General features: G+C 39.2%; 1 long non-coding RNA gene across 2 annotated transcripts in view; it reads right to left on the bottom strand.

Annotated features, from left to right (window-relative positions):
* Positions 1 to 12,310: 12,310 nt before the first annotated feature.
* The window catches only part of LOC139039504 (uncharacterized), a 30,315-nt gene continuing 25,839 nt past the window's right edge, over positions 12,311 to 16,786 (bottom strand). For both annotated transcript variants that reach the window (XR_011492811.1, XR_011492809.1), the window contains exon 3: positions 12,311 to 16,786. This is a non-coding gene — a long non-coding RNA (uncharacterized lncRNA).

The following is a 16,786-nucleotide window of genomic DNA, read 5'->3' as shown; positions in this document are numbered from 1 at the left end:
CACAAAATAAACTCATTTCTGCCCCAAGGGAGATAAGCCCATCCAGCTGTGGCATATTCATGACGTGCTCTGTGGTTTCTTTCTTTCAAATCCAGATGCGGCTGTGACTCATCTGGAGACCATGAACTAAAAACTTATTTGCTCTCTACGCACAATTTATATACTGGTTGAATAGAGGCAGGAACATCACAATAAACACTCCCATTCTGAAAATGAAAAGTGGAGTGTGGGAAACACACAGCAAACACTGTCACAATTCTAAAATCCTGTCTTTTGAGGCTCCTCCTTTGGGGATGGAGATGCTTCTTGATTAGACCTTGATCCCATTTCCTGAGAGGAGGGCCCTCGTCCATGGTTCTCTGGGGCATCTGCCTTCACCTTCTGAGAGATTATCGTCAGCCATAATTTTTTGGCTACATCTGAAGTGACCATCAGGGAAATTGCCCTCCTTAGGAACCGAGCAAATTTCTCAACCCTTTCCTGCCCCATGTTGGGACCAAAGAATCACTCTATCAAAAAATCACATCTCTTTCAGTGTAGGTAATTCTTTGGAAATACAATTCTCTCAAAAATTTAGTGTGCTTTTTATCTATTTGATTCATCACCAAAGTATTTCTAAGACATTCTTTTCAGGGACTTCCCAGGTGGTCCGGTGGCTGAGATTCCACACTCCTAATGCAGGGGTACCAGGTTTGATCCCTGGTCAGGAAACTAGATCATGCATGTCACAACTAAAGATTCTGTGTGCTGCAACTAAGACCCAGCACAGCCAGATAATAAATATTAAGACATTTTTTGCATTTCCATATCCGACCTCCCTGGACTTAATTGACTAAACATATTAATAATATTGATTTGAGTCAGTACCATCTCGGGAATTGATTTCTGTATTCATCAGAATGGGCTTGGATATGCCATAGTAACCAACCAACCAACCAACCAGTTCTCAGCTGTTTAAAATAACAGTAGTTTATTTCTTGCTCATGCTGTATGTGTATTTTAGGTCAATAGTGAACTCTGCTCACTATTGTAGAGGCCATTGGAATCCTCACCATCTAGAATGATACTCATTACTATGGTAAATTACACACCGACTTTTTTTTTAACACATTTATTGAGCTATCATTTAAATACTGTAGTTTACTCCTTTGAAAATACAATTCTAAATCTAGTAAATGTACAGTCTTGTGTCACCATCACCACAATCCGATTTTAGAACATTTCTGTCACCTCAATATTTTCCCCTTGCCTATTTGCTGTCAATCCCTACCCCTATAACCTCCTGGCCCCAGGGAAACATTGATCTGTGTGTCTCTATAGTTTTATCTTTGATATAAGCTTTATACAAGTGGAATCAAACAAAATATAGTCTTTGGTTTCTGGTTTCTTTCATTTAGCATTATGTTTCTGAGATTCACCCATGTTGGATATATTTATTTCTTTATTCCTTTCCATTGTTGAATTGTTTTCCATTGTATGAATTTACTATGCGTCAATTATCCATTCACCCATTGGTAGACACTGGATTGCTTCTAGTTTTGACTTTCAGGAACAACAGCACTATGAACATTTATATACAAAATGTGTGTGTGTACATAAGTTTTCATTTTCCTGGGCAGATGCCCTGGGATGGATTTCCTGGATTATATGTAAGTGTATGCTTAACTTTTTAGTAAACTGCCTGTATTCTAAATGTACTTTACCATTTTACATTCTATCAGCAGTGTGTGCAGGTTCCCATTTCTTTACATCCTCAACACTTCTTGATGATGTCATTCTTAATTTTAACCATTTTGATATGTGTGAAGTGGTGTCTCATTGTAATTTTGATACATATTTTTAAGTTGAGCAATAATTCACTTAGAATTCATTACCTCAAAGTCCACAATTTTCTGTATACAATTCAGTGTGTTTTTTCGCATATTCATTGTTATACACCCATCCCCACCGTCAATTCTAGAACATTTTTATCACTCTAGAAAGAAACTTTGTACTCATCAGTACAATTCTCTCCTCTCATCTCCTGGCAACTCAAGGATCTAATTTCTATCTGCAAGGATTTGTAAAATCTGGCCATTTCATATTAGTGGAATCATATGTGACCTTTGATGTCTGGCTCTTTTGCTTACCATAATGTTTTCAAGTTTCATATATGTTGTAGCATGTAATAGTATTTCATTCATTTCTGTGGCTGAGTAGTATTCCATTGCATAAATATACCATGTTTCTCCCCCTCTGTTCACTAGTTGAGGGACATTTGAGATGTTTCTACTTTTTGGCTTTTATTAATAATGGTGCTATGAACATGCAAGTACATGTTTTTGTGTGAACAAATAGTTTAAATTTTCCTAGGTATTATCAACTGAAGGAGAATTTCTGGGTAGTAAGTCTACATTTAACTTTTTGGGGAACTGCCAAACTGTTTTCCAAAGTAGTTGTATTATGTTACATTCCTTCAGTCAACATATGAGTGTTCCAATTTCTCAGCATCTTCACCAACACCTTTTATTTTACAGCTTTTGGTCATAGCTGTCTTAGTGGAGATGGAATGGTATCTCATTGTGACTTTTTTGATATGCATTTCTCAAATGACTCATGATGGTGGGTGTTTTTTCTTATGTTCATTGTCTCTTTGTATGTCTTCTTTGATGGAAACATCTATTCATATTTTTATCCCTTTAAGAATTTGGTTATTTGCCTTTTCATTTTTTAGTTGTACGAGTTCTTTATTTATTAATGATGCTAGACTTTTACCAGATATATATATATATGTGATTAGCAAATGTTTTCTCCTGTTTGATGAGTTGCATTTTTCTTTTGTTGATAGTGTCCTTTGACACACAAAATTTACTTCTTATGAGGTTTAATTTATTGGGGTTTTTTTCTTTGGTTCTTTATGATTTTGGTGTCATAGCTGAGACATCATGGCCTAATCCAAGTTTGCAGAGATTTACTCCTATTTTTTCGTCTACAAATTTTATAGTTTTAGCTCTTACATTTAGGTGTTTCACCCATTGAAATTAATTTTTGTATATGGTATGAGATAGAGATTCAACTTCATTCTTTTGCATGTGGATATTCAGTTGTCCCTGTTGTTTGTTGAAAAACACACTGGCTTTTTTTTATGGTGGTAAAAGTCACATAATATAAAACATACTATTTTAATCATATTTAGCTATATATATTCAGTGGCAGTAAGTACCTTACAATGTTGTGAAACTCTCACCATCATCCGTCTCTCAAGTTTTCACTTTCCTAAACTGAAACTCTGTCCCCATGAAACACTAAAACCCCATTCCCCTCCTACCCCTGGCCCCTAGCATCTACCAATTCACTTTCTGACTCTATGAATTTGCCTATTCTGGGTATCCTGTATAAGTGAATAGGTGTCTAACAGACACCTAGTAGGTGTATAACACAACAGGTGTCTGCACCTAATGTATATTGGAATACACTTTTCAGGTTTACTTAATATATGTCCTACAAACAGATTGTACCTTTTTCCCCCTATGCTATACCATAGGTTCTCATTAGTTATCTCTTTTATACATAGTAGTGTATATATGTCAATCCCAATCTCCCAGTTATCCCCCCCTCCCTTTCCTCCCTTGGTGCTTTATGTCTGAAGCACACTGGCTTTTAAAGCTTTCACCCAGAACTTTCATACAAATCCTTTCCCTTCATGTTTTGTTGGTCTAAGCAAGTCATGTGGTTTCGCCCAGCTTCAAAGGGACAGGTAAGTACAATTCTACCACATGTGTCCATAGTTCCAAGTTTATGTGTCATGGTTCTAGCCACACAGATGACTGATTCTCTCAGTCCAGGTTCCAAGTCCCGCAGGGGGAGTTTTTATTGACCTAGCTTGGAAGGAGTGCTGACTCTCCCTTCACACAATTGTGATCAAGGAAACATAGTCATTTGGCACAAACATGGTGGCTGAAAGTTTGGCCCTGTAGACTGGCGAGTGGGACAGTTAAGGAGAAGGGATCATTATAAAGTTATATTTATCTAACCAAATCAAATATTGTCTATGGGTCTTATATAATTCTGATTTAAGTTACTTAAAAATTGATGTATAAGTGTAAGTTCCCGGATTGTACTTTTGTTGAGCAAATAATTTATTGAGGCCCTACTATTTCTTTGGATACTGTTCTAGGTACTTGGAAAATATTAGTGAATAAAACAGAGTTTCATCTTCATCTAGCTTATATTCTAGTGGGACAAGACAAACAGTAATGTAATAAATAAATTATATAGTATAGAGGTTGACAATTTAAGGCCTACAAGCCAGCTAGCTGCCCATTTTTGTAAATGAAGTGTTACTAGCAAATAGCCACACCCATTTATTTACATACTATCTATGGCTGCTTTCCTACCACAGTGGCAGATTTGAATCTGCCACAGAGACCTTAAGGCCCACACACTGAAAATATTTACTGTCTGGACTTTAAGAGAACATTTGCTGACCCTGGTATAATATGCACAAAATGAATATGTACAATGGAAAAAAGAAAAAATATCCAAGAAAAGGGAACTGGAAGTGTTGAGATAGGGAAGAGTGTCTGTTGAGACTGGCAGTGAGATGATCGAGAAGGTGAAACTAGAGCCAAGACTTGACAGAGGGGGAGGAGCTAACTAGATATATAGGGGAAGAATATTTCAGGCAGACAACAAAATCAATGCAAAGGCATGAAATCCTTTCAAAGAACAGCAAGAGGACCACATGGCTGACCCGAAGTGAGTGACGGGGACTGCCGTAGGAAGTGGTCAGAGAGTGTCAAAACTGTGGAGAGGGTGCAGTTTTGCTCTTTTTTGCAAGCTAGCAAGTTGAACCTGCATGGTTTTGTGGATTCTGGCAGAAGACACGAGACCCCTGAGTCAGAGGCAAAACCCCCTTATTACTCAGGGCAAGCTCATGCCCCCTCAAGCAGCATGAGCACCAACATATCTCCATCAGTCCCTTTCTCCCTCCAAGCCCCATGGGAGTGATGTGTGGCACCCAAGTGGATGCTGCTCCTCCAGTGGGTTTGCACCACAGCCGAGAACCCTGAGCTCAGGGAACCCAAATCTCTTAGAATGGATTACAAACCAACCTGCCTGCCCTCAGCTCTAGAGGGAGACATTGCCGGTCACACTGGACAGTGAGCTCACCTTACCTCTGCTTTGGAAGCAGATATTATTCTGCAAAGCTGCTTGCTAGTCAAACATTTTTGAAAAGATGGTCTACAGCAAAGTTCGTGCCACTTCTTGCGAGGTGTGCAGAGAAGCAAGAGACCCATCAGAAACTGTTTCCCTGTGAGAGATTGATAAGGTACCTTTGGGAAGTAATCAAGCCCTTTCAAGTACTTGACTTTTACCTTGACTGAAATAAGGAACGATTGCAGAGTTTTCCTTGAAGGAGTGACACAAGGTGACGTGTTTTGGAAAAGTTACCCTGGCTGTCATGCTGAGAACAGCGGCGGTGGACAAGGGCAGAACAGGGAGACAGGAGGCTATTGCGGGAATACAGACAAGATGGCGGCAGAGACCAGCGCGTTGTGTTTGGGGTTCGGTCCTGGCCACGTGGAGGGGTGGAGTTTCATTAACTGAGATGAAGGGAGAAAGAGACGGAGCAGATTTTGGAGGGCTGCTCAGAAATCAGGTTTGGGCATAATGAGTTTGAAATATCTATTAGATGGAAGATGTCTTAGTATTGAGACGGCAGTTGGATAAATAACTGTGGAATTTGGGAGACAGGAATTTGGGCTGAGATAAAAAATTGGGAGTCCTTGGCATACAGATGACATTGAAAGCCATGTGCCTGGAGACTTTTATAGGGAGAACTCAAGGAGTGCCTGTGGTATTTCACCCATAGTTATGAATTGGGACGAATTATACACTCTGTTCACTCTCAAAACTGCATCGAGCCTGTTGGAGTTTAGGTTGAATAAAATATAATATAGATGAATAGTATTAAGAGTTAAAAATGAACTCTTCTGATAAAACAATTGGGGCCTTTATCAAGCTTTTTGCAGACTCCCAAATATCTAAAAGAGGCAGAGTGTCATTTGAGCTTCAAAGGGGGGAAAAAAAAAAGCCTAGCATAAAATCTGAAATTTTAATTAAAAAAAAAAATTGACAATGTTAAACAAGAAGCAGCTGTGTGGGGGAAGATTTGTGTGCATTTTTAGCCCCATTTTGAAAGCCTCAGATTGTCTCTGGAGCAGAATGCAGCAAACTGTCACAAATCTTGTTTTCTGAGAAAATGGTTATATCAACATTACAGCATGCCACTTCTACAGTCAGCACGCCAAAAATAACACAGAAAGAAATGACTGCAAATCTAGTTAGAATTAAGCCGGTAATTATTGCGTTTGCAATCATTTCCAAGAATTGTTCCTACCCAAATATTAAACGGAAAAAAAAAAGAAGACTTCATTCTAGCTGTGAAAGTTTTCCACTTTTTATTTTTCTTTTTCACTTAAGGTTTATGTTAGTAAAACATAAAGTATAGTTTATAATAATAAAATTATTAATAGTTTTAAACAGTATTTCTATATTGCAATTAAAAGCAAAGTCATTTTAATAATATTTTGGAGACTATATTTTTCTTTACTACAAGAGGAAATATTTTCGTTTTCTTTTTTTCTGTTTGAAGTTTAGAATACTCATGCTTCCTAAAATTTGGATGGAAAGTATGTAATCTTTTAAAGTCCTGATATACTATCTCTTTTCTGATTCCCTCCATTATCAGATAAGTAAATCTTGATTTGATAAAATACCTATTTGGCAAACTCTGAGTGAACATGGAGGTTAAGAATGGTGTACATGGAACCAGTGTACAGATGGAAATAAAGAGTCTTTCATTTGTCTGTAATATGGTTTCTCTGAAAAGAGAATCCTTTATTCCAGGGAAAGTAGGATTTTTTTTGGTGTTTTTTTTTTTTTTTATAATGACAGCATAATTATTTAGAAGATCTCGTTTTACTTAGAATTTGTCTATCTTCTTTTCCCACGGTCCCCACATCCGCTATACAAGTTAGATCCATCAGCGAATCATGTAAATATTTATAGCACCCATTAATCTAGTAGAAAATATGTATATTACATGACATTTCTGGTCCTTGGGGCATTTGACTTTTTTAATCCTGTGAGAGACTTATGCATAACTCTTCTCCAGAAAGAATAGGACACATTCCTCTTCCACTGTTTCTCAACCAGGTGTTCTTCCTAGGACCAAATTGGCCTTGAAAGGTAACTTACTGACTAGCTATCAGAAAGATGAATGCTTCTTTTAAAAATAGCTGTAAGATGTTCACTGTCAATGAAACCATGGCTCTTGAAAAGGAGTCTTATGTTTGGAAACTTGCAGAGGTTCAGCCCGTCTGTAGAATAAAGATCATTACTGATGTGATGTTCTTGTAGACATCTTGGTTCACTTGCCCTCAGGACTAGAAGTTCTCCCTTAGATATTCAGCAATCTGTGTATGGAGTACTGGCCCCATTGTGGTTCAGTGCAGTGGCTGTCACATTTCCACATCTTGAATTCTAGACATTCTCTTTTTCTGTTGTAGACTTAGAATCTGTTTTCAAGGCTCTTGTTAAATGTTCAAGCCAAAGGAAAACTCAAACTCAGCAACTGTTTCATCTTTCCTTCCAGATGAACTTTTTCCATATCCCCTATGGTACTTTTCCATCAACATTTGATCCTCAATTTTCATTCCCCTAAAAGTGATTCCTGGAAGTCTTCCCAAATCTTCAGTAGCATGATCGATTTGATGTCACCTTTTCCTTTCTCACTTGTTTCATCATAAAATTGGTTTCTGGCTGACTTGAGTAAACTTTTGCCCTCTGAAGGAAGGGTTTGTAAAGCTTAATTCAAAGCAAAATGTCTCCTGTTCCAATTCCAGTGATTTCTCTCCCAGATGAGAGAAAACCCTAGCAGCCCTCCGGCTACCAACTGTCCTCAAGTTACTGCCTTTTGGTGGTTCTCCCATGAATGTTGCAAGCACTCTCTGATTCTCCAGCCACTTTAGCTCTTCTGACAGTAGCCCCTTCCTTGGAGAGGACCTGGCAGTTAGGCTAAGGCTGCATCTTTCCCGTCTCTGTCTTACACTTAGCTACAAAGGACAGAGGTAGTTCACTGTTAGAGCTGGTGATTGCCCTCAGGCTGGGCTTTGGCACTGTCTCCTGGAACAGTCACTCAGGTTGTGCTTCTTTGTTCTGGGTTGTAGTTCAGGCACTTATTTATTAAGAGCCCTGAAAACATGATTTCAAAGAACTACGAGACATTCTGGTAGACCCTGACCTGGCACTCATATTTACAAAGGTAAGTTGTGCTTCTAGGTCTTTACATGCTGTGAATAGAAGAGCTGGGGACTTTCTGAGGCATTTCATCCCATCCTCAACTTCCTGAATGACCTAAGTCTGTGTCTAGTATAGATGGTTGATGATTGCTGTGCTGCCATTGCTATTGTTGTTAGGCAAATATTGCTTTTCTTCTCTGTTATGTATTTTATTTTATATACCAAATCATTCAAATAATGTTGAGTATGAATGACCAGATACCTACTAAGATGCATTTTAAATTGTAGGCCCTTCTGCAAAATCAAAAGAATGCAAATGGCTGTTTACAGAAGAAAACCCAGATACCAAAAATGAAACATTGAGAAAAGAGTCAAAAGTATCCAGTAGGACACTGCATCCTTTGATTTGGGGAAAGGCCCTCATGTAATATTTCCTGTCAGTTGCCAGTGGACCTAGGTGTTTGCTTCTTCGTTCCAGAGCTGCTTCTCTGAGCAGGCCTTACGCAGAGAACTCAGCTCATCAGATAGTTGTAAGTAAAGTTGAGATTCAGTAGAAACCATTCTAGGTACTTTAATATGAAAAGGATTTAATACAGGAAACTAGGTGCTTACAAAATCACCAGGTGGATTGAACAAAGTAGATTCTAGTCTGGGCCTCCAGGTATGATTTCAGAACATGGAAGAAGTACTCACCAGGGCATATAATCAGGAAGGTAGAATGGTGAAACTACCATATTTAACTTAGTCAGAAAACAGACAGTGTAGATGTAACCTTGGAATCAAGAAGACATCTGCTCTCTAGGTGTGAAACACAGAATCTATTAAAGAAAAATCCCGTGTCTACCAAAACTTCCTTGCCAACGTGAACATTGCAAGGTTGCAGGAAGATGGACCTCACTTCTGCCTTCAGATCTCCTGTTAGAAAATCCAACTGAATTCATGTCCAGATGTATAGCAGCAAAAGCATTGGTGAAATGTAGTTTTTAGCTTTCCAGCTTCTTCACTTTAGGAAGACTCTCTCAAAAGAGGTTAGAATGGATTCTGAGTAACAGTTGTCAAGAATTCAGCACATATCCAAAGAGAGCTGGCCCCCTCAGCCTGGCAGCAGCTTCAGCTCCCCTGGCAGGGTGAGGAAGTGTGAGCTCAATGGATATCACCAGGGCAGATGTCCTCAGGCAGCCTGAATGGCTGGAACAACAGCAAGGATGAAGATTGAAGCCATCTTGGCCATGAAGATAGCGACTCCCAGCTGGGTGAGTAAGAAGGCATGACAAAGCCCTTAAGGGTGGTGGGTGGTTTCAGTGACTCCTGGCACCTTTCTTGGTATTGGAGGTCCCCACCCTCCTTGAGCCGCAACTTTGAGGGAGAAGCATGGCAAGCAGGTGGGAGGAGGCTATTTGCTGCCTGGCTTCTTTCCAGAACTGTTGATGGTGAGAGTCATCCTCTGGACTTTTTCATTGGTGTTTAAGTGGGGGGATGGGGAAGGAGGAATGGGTCCCTCTAGGACCTGCAGTTTTCTCTGCTGGTGTTGGTGGTGTCAGCAAAATAAGTGTGTGAGTGGTAGAGAGGTTTGGGGATTTTAGTGGTCCTGATAAGCCCACACAGAGAAGGAGAGTGTTTATGGACTGGCTTCTCCCAGCACCCTAAAGTTCCCCTCAGACTAAGTGTTGCCCTGGCCTTGGGACAGGAGGCTATGTGACCACATTGAAAGAGTCACATCCTAGTTGGACCAGGGGAGCCACCTTCATGCAAGATTGTGCCGATGCCTGTTTTAAAACATCCCAGGGGCTTCCTATTTGCATGAGTTAAAAGTCCAAGGGTTCTTTTTTGACCACTAAGCTCCATGTGAATGGGCTTCCCAGGTGGCGCAGTGGGTAAAGAATCTTCCTGCAATGCAGTAGATGCAGGAGATGATGGTTCGATCCCTGGGTTGGAAAGATCCCCTGGAGGAGGGCATGGCAACCTGCTCCAGTATTCTTGCCTGGAGAAGAATCTCATGGACAGGGGAGCCTGGTACAGTCCATGGTGTCTCAAAGAGTCGGACACCTCTGAAGCCACTGAGCATGCACTCACGCATGTCCTATGTGATCTGAATCCTGCCAAGTCTAATTTAATCCCTCCTTCTCCTGCTTGCTCACTATGTCCCAGCAGCACTCACCCTCTCCCAGTGCCTTTTGTAGGTCAACATGAATTGACCTCAGAGCCTTTCCCTCATCATTTGCTCTGCTGGGAATAGTCTTCCCCCAGGTCTTTGCTTAGTTAACTTCAGCTCATCAACCGAGTCCCACTGTCATCTCCTCAAAAATTAGAGTGTCTAATTCTCTCAACAAGGAATGGGTGAGTCCTATGTGAAGAAAGTGTTGACATTGTAGTGGAAGATAGAGTGCGTGCTTAGTAGCTCAGTTGTATCTGACTCTTTGCAACCCCATGGACTATAGCCCATCAGGCTCCTCTGTCCATGGGATTCTCCAGGCAAGAATACTGGAGTAAGTTGCCATGTTCTCCTCTAGGAGATCTTCCCAATCCAGGGATTGATCCCAGGTCTCCCGTATTGCAGGCAGATTCTTTACTGTCTGAGCCCCCGGGGGAGCCAGGAGATATAGTAGAAGATTTAAATTAAAGAAGAGCTACACCATGTTTCTGGGATAGTAAGATGAAATATTGCAAAGGATATCAGTTTTTCCAAATTAATTTTCCCCAATTAATTTCCTACCCCCAATGAAAATACCAGCAGCATGACAAAATGATTTTAAAGTTGACAGTGAAGAATAAGCAGGCAATAATAGTTGAGAAATTAAAAATGGAAAAATTAAAGGTGACTTACTTATGAGCTAATAAAACATAAGGCTACTAAAATGAAAAATGTTTGACATTTGCAAAAGAAGTGATAGGACCATGGAAAAGATTAAAGAACCCTGAAACCAAATCTTATAAAAATAGGAATTTAATGTATCATAAAGAAAAAATAAAAAATCAGTGAGAAGGAGATTATGAAACAAAAATATTGGGGTCTTCTAGGTATATGCTCAAAAGAATTAAAAACATGTCCATGTAGAAACTTGCACATGAATATTAACAGCAGCATTATTCATAATAGAAAAAAATAGAAATAACACAAATATCCATCAACTGGATAAATGTATATATTGATACAATGGAATATTACTCAACCAAAGAAGGAATGAAGTACTGATACATGCTACAACATGGGCAAATCTTGAAAACGCTGTGCTTCATGAAAGAAGCCAGACACAAAAGCCACAAATTGTATAATTCCATTAATTTGGAATGTCCAGAATAAACAGACAGTAGCTTAATGGTTGTCAGGGGCTGGAGGAAGAGTGATTCCTAATAGGCATACGGTTTCTTTTGGGGGTGATGAAAATATTTTGGAATTAGAAAGTGGTGATAGTTGTACAGCTTTGTGAATATATTTAAAAATCACCAAATTGTACACTTTAAAATGGTGGATTTTATGTAAATCATATCTATTTAAAAAGTATTGGGGAAACTGATTATACAGATAATATCAGTCAATCCATACATCAAGATAAATCTTGGATGAACTAAATCATTACATTAAATATATGTGAATACTGAACTGCTCTAAGAATTATAAAAATAAGAGGTGAAACTTCAAAGAAAAATATCACTAGATTTTACTATATGAAATGACAAACTTGTATGTCAAGACATCAAAATAAAAAAATAATAATCTGAAATGATATTTTTCATAAATGTGGTAGAAATATTAATACTCAATATTTTATTATCTCAGTAATAGTTATAGGAAAAATTCTAAGACCTTAGCAGAAAAAAAAGTACCTAGGCAATAAATAAAGGAAAAGGTAATATGAAAAATGAAAGGTAAAATTTAAATGATGAGGTGTTCTTTTCTTCTACCAAATTAACAGCACCTCTATTTCACAGGTAAAGAGATATTTCTTGCATCTCTGGCATTGGAGGCCAAAAGCAAGCCAAAACTTGCAACCAAGTTATGAAACAAGAGATAAAGCCAGTGTGGATGCTATGTGGATACGTTCCATGCTGTTTATTTTTAAGAAAATTTCCAGTGTACATGATTTCCCTTTTAGATTTAATTATTAAAATTGAACTTGACAGAAGCTTGAATTTTGTTTTTCAAAACTCTAATGTAGTATTAGTTTTTTACGAAATTTAACCAGGGTTTAAATTGATTATAATACTGTATATATATTTTTTTCTCATGAAATCAGATATCACCAATACAAAATGCTAAAACTTGACAGGGCTCTCAATATTTTTAGAATTCCTATTTTTTTCTTTCTCACTTGTGTTGGCAGTAGACTGTCCATACTAGATTATACTAGATATTTTTAATGGAGACAACAAAGAGGCAGCCCGACGGAAGTCCCTTCTTCCCAGCCATCTTCAGGCTCCAGTAGAAGTGGGCGAGTAGTGTTGGAATGAGTACCAAAAATGTACAAGCTTATAAAGATGATCTACACTGCTCCCTCCCCGCTCTCCTGTCTCTGATAGATTTACCCTCAGTCATGTGTACTGTGATTCAGACAGGTTCACCACAGACCCAGAAAAATTGGAATTTAGTTCTACACGGTATGGAAAGCAACTCAGGAATGTACAATCCCTTTTATTTTCTAATGATCCCTTTTATTACATAGGAGACATATTATGTGTAAACATTTTATTATTTGATTTTCACATAGTCTCACTGTTAATGGCCTCTGTATTTCACTATAAAAGCTGCTATTCTCTGCTACAAGTAAAATTCCAGAATTCGGTCTGATCTGCACGCTCTTGAGAAAGTGGTTGTGGGAAGATGTCGTGCACATCTTCGACATCAACACAAAGTTAGGGAAAAGCAAGAGGCAGCCTTTTGTTTATTCCTTGTCCTTGCTGTCTAGCTAAGGCTGCATCAGGATAATAAGGCAGTTCTATCAGAATACTACACTAATTAGTTGCACTTTCTTAACATCCTTGGGCTGCTTCTGAAAACTAATTACTGGGAACCAGAGAGTGCAGGAGAATACACACCCTGCGGATATGTAGTTAACATGCTGTTAACATACACCTCTCACGGGTGCTGATGGGACAGGCTACTTAATTTCCCCAAAGAGGATGCACTGGGTTTCCCCCTCCCCATCTTTTAAGTTTTTCTTTCTTAACAGCTTTGTTAATTTAGGTTAAGTGGTTTGGTTGCCATGGAAACCAGTATTCCTCTCAGGCTGATTGTGTCAAAGGCATCATTAATCTGTTTTCTCAACTGCCTCTTCCTCATCCATCTAATTGCAGTCTCCCACCCCGCCCCCTCCTTTGGATGACATCATTTTGGACATTTTTAGGACACCATATGTGAGATTCAGCACAATTTATTTTCTATTCAAATTCCGTATCACTATGTTAATTGTTATATTCCCATCCCGAAGGAGGAAGATGGTTTCCCTACATGGGGGGACATAACACCCCCAAAGGTGAGGCTAAAAGTTACTTAATACACCTCAGGTGCAATTCAGCTTCTGAAATAACTCCTTCCTTTTCGTCTCCTGGGTTTTCTTCTTAGGATTCTAAGTTACCATTTTTGATGTTTGGGGAACCATGATCTTTGAAAGAGTAAAGAACCTATACTATTGGATTAGGGAAGAGGGTGGATAATTCGGGTATTACTGTGGCCACCTTTCTACTGGATGGCCTTGAACTTGGTGAGAGAATATGGAGCCCCGCCTGTTGTCTGTTTCAAGCAGATGATGCTCTTGGTGCAAAATGTGTCATGTGTGTCCTTTTGCTGTGGTGTCCATTTTGACACAAACCTGGCCCCAAATACACTGTAACAGAGGCTATTTGCCCCTGCAGTTCTGACCCTTGGAAAGATTCTCAAGTGATTTGTTCTGCTTTGGCCAGTGAGCAAAATTTTGCCTGGCCAAAGCTCTATCTTTACACAAAGTTTTCAGATTCTCTGCAAGTTCTTAGGAAGAGCATATGAACACCAAGGACATTTTGATGTAAGTGGACTCAGGTCAGCGGGGTGCAGCACTTCAGAATAATTTGATGCATGGTCCATTCATTCTATTTCTTGGTCCTCTTGATGGAACAATTTTGACAATTGTCTCACCACCCTCCTCATGGGAAAACCAAATCTCATCTTTCCCTAATCTGCTATTGTTTTTATGGGGGTAGTACTGAAAAGCTGGGAAATAATGTTTATTTACACTTTATATGCAGTCATATCATTTATACATAAATCACATATTAGGATGTGATTTTTTAAATTTTGTAACAACAGACATAAGTGATATTCCTAACATTTTTTTGTGATGTCTATTTGATTCTAAAGGTTTGTATCTTTTTCTTGTCTCTATTCCTTGGACAGAATTCATTGTTTTTTTCTCTATTTCCTCTTATTTTCATTCAGACATTTATTATAGCATGCATGCCATTTAATTGTTAATTTAGAAGTATGTCTCTTCAAAACACGGATTATTTGAATCATAAGTTATCTCTTTTCTTTATGCCCATCAGAGTGCCTGACACATATTATTTAGTCACATTATTTGTTGGGTAAACAAATGTTGACTTAAGACCAAAACAAATTTGATTTATAACTATATCAATTTACAATAGTAAAAAATGTCTATTGGTCTTGATTGTTAACAATGGGGGTAGAATCGATCAGATTTCATGTGTTAACTCTCTGAGAAGTATTTCAATTTTAGCCCAGAGGAATGAAGCAAAGTGTAAGCAAGCTACACAAGGCCAGTTGGTGGCTGTCTTAGCCTGTTTAGATTGCTATAACAGAATGTAGACTGGGTGGCTTATAAACAACAGAAAGTTATTTCTCATAATTCTGGAGGTTGGTAAGTCAAAGATCAAGGTGCTGGCAAATTCAGCATATGGTGAAAGCCTGCTTCCTGTTTCACAGATGGTGTCTTTTTGCTGTGTCCTCACATGGCAGAAGGGACAAGATAAGGCATTTTTTATAAGGGCACTAATCCCATTCATGAGGGCTCTGCTGTCATGACCTAAGTATTTCCCAATAGTCCTGCTTCCACATACCATCATATTAGGGGTTAGGTTTCAATAAGTGAATTTAGGGGATGGGGCACAAACTTTCCGTCTACATTAGTGGCTAAGATTTATGCTTCTGCAAGTCTAAGTTTAGGAGATTTGGTGATACCAGGTTGATATGGGGCATGAGAAAGGACCTAGAATGACTCAGCTCTTTGGGTTAGGTTTCTGGAGGGAAGTTCGCAATATAGGGGAGAACAGGTTTGGCACGTGGAATGGGGAAGATGGGTGAATGGCTGGAACAGGCTCAGATGGACTCTGAACTTTCAAGTACCAGTGCAGAATGAATTGGGCCTTTCTGAGCAAAAGACAAAGAAATCCTTCAATTATATTTTTCTCTGATGGCTGAGTGTTTAATGCAACTATGTAGAAGCAAAAGGTCCAGTATCATGTTGTTCCAAGCAAGAAGGCCTCTCAATCAAGGCTGCTGAGCACTGGAGAGAAGAAAGACAGCCAGCAAGAGTGCTAGGAACTACTGCAGCATGATAAGCAATTCAGATTTTGTAAGAAAGACTTGATATCAAGATTCTTTTTGAGCCCAGGAAATGACTCAAGTTATCTCTGACATTTAAAAAAATTGTTCAGTCGCTCTGTGTCCGACTCTTTGTGACCTCGTGGATTGCAACATGCCAGGCTTCCCTGTCCTTCAGTATCTCCCAGCGTTTGCTCAAACTCATGTCCATTGAGTCGATGATGTTGTCCAACATCTCATCCTCCATCATCCCCTTCTCCTCCTGCCCTCAATCTTTCCCAGCATCTGGGTCTTAAAGAACATTAAACACTAACTCCCCATTCTCCATCCACACTCCACCGCTCCCCAGCCCCCTGCATCTACCCATGTACTTTCTGACTCTATGAATTTGACTGTTCTATATACCTCATACAAGTGGAATCAAACAGTATTTGTCTGCACCTAACATATACTGGAAGGCATTTTTAAGGTTAACTTGATATATGTCCTACAAACAGATTGTACCTTCTATTTTTTCCCTCTGTTCTATACAGTAGGTTCTCATTAGCTATCTGTTTTATACATAGTAGTGTATATATATGTCAGTCCCAATCTGGACAGAGATTCAGTTTAGGAAGGGGAAAAATTTGGGAGATGGATGGTGAGAACTGCACAACAACGTGAATATACTTACTGCCACTGAACTGTACAGTCAAACATGGTTAAAGACAATATTTTATAATATGTGACTTTTGTTGTTCAGTTCCTAAGTTGTGTCTGATTCTTTTGCAACTCCATGGACTGTAGACGGTGGATGGTAGCCCGCCAGGCTCCTCTGCCCATGAGATTTCCCAGGCAAGAATACAGATGTGGGTTGTCATTTCCTCCTCCAGGGGATCTTCCTGACCTAGGGATCAAGTCGGTGTCTCCTGCATTGACAGGCGGATTCTTGAATGCTGAGCCACCAGGGAAGACCATGTGACTTTTA

The sequence above is a fragment of the Odocoileus virginianus genome, chromosome 18, assembly GCF_023699985.2.
Source record: "Odocoileus virginianus isolate 20LAN1187 ecotype Illinois chromosome 18, Ovbor_1.2, whole genome shotgun sequence".
Classification (NCBI taxonomy): domain Eukaryota; kingdom Metazoa; phylum Chordata; class Mammalia; order Artiodactyla; family Cervidae; genus Odocoileus; species Odocoileus virginianus.
This window is presented reverse-complemented; position numbering and strand designations above follow the sequence as displayed.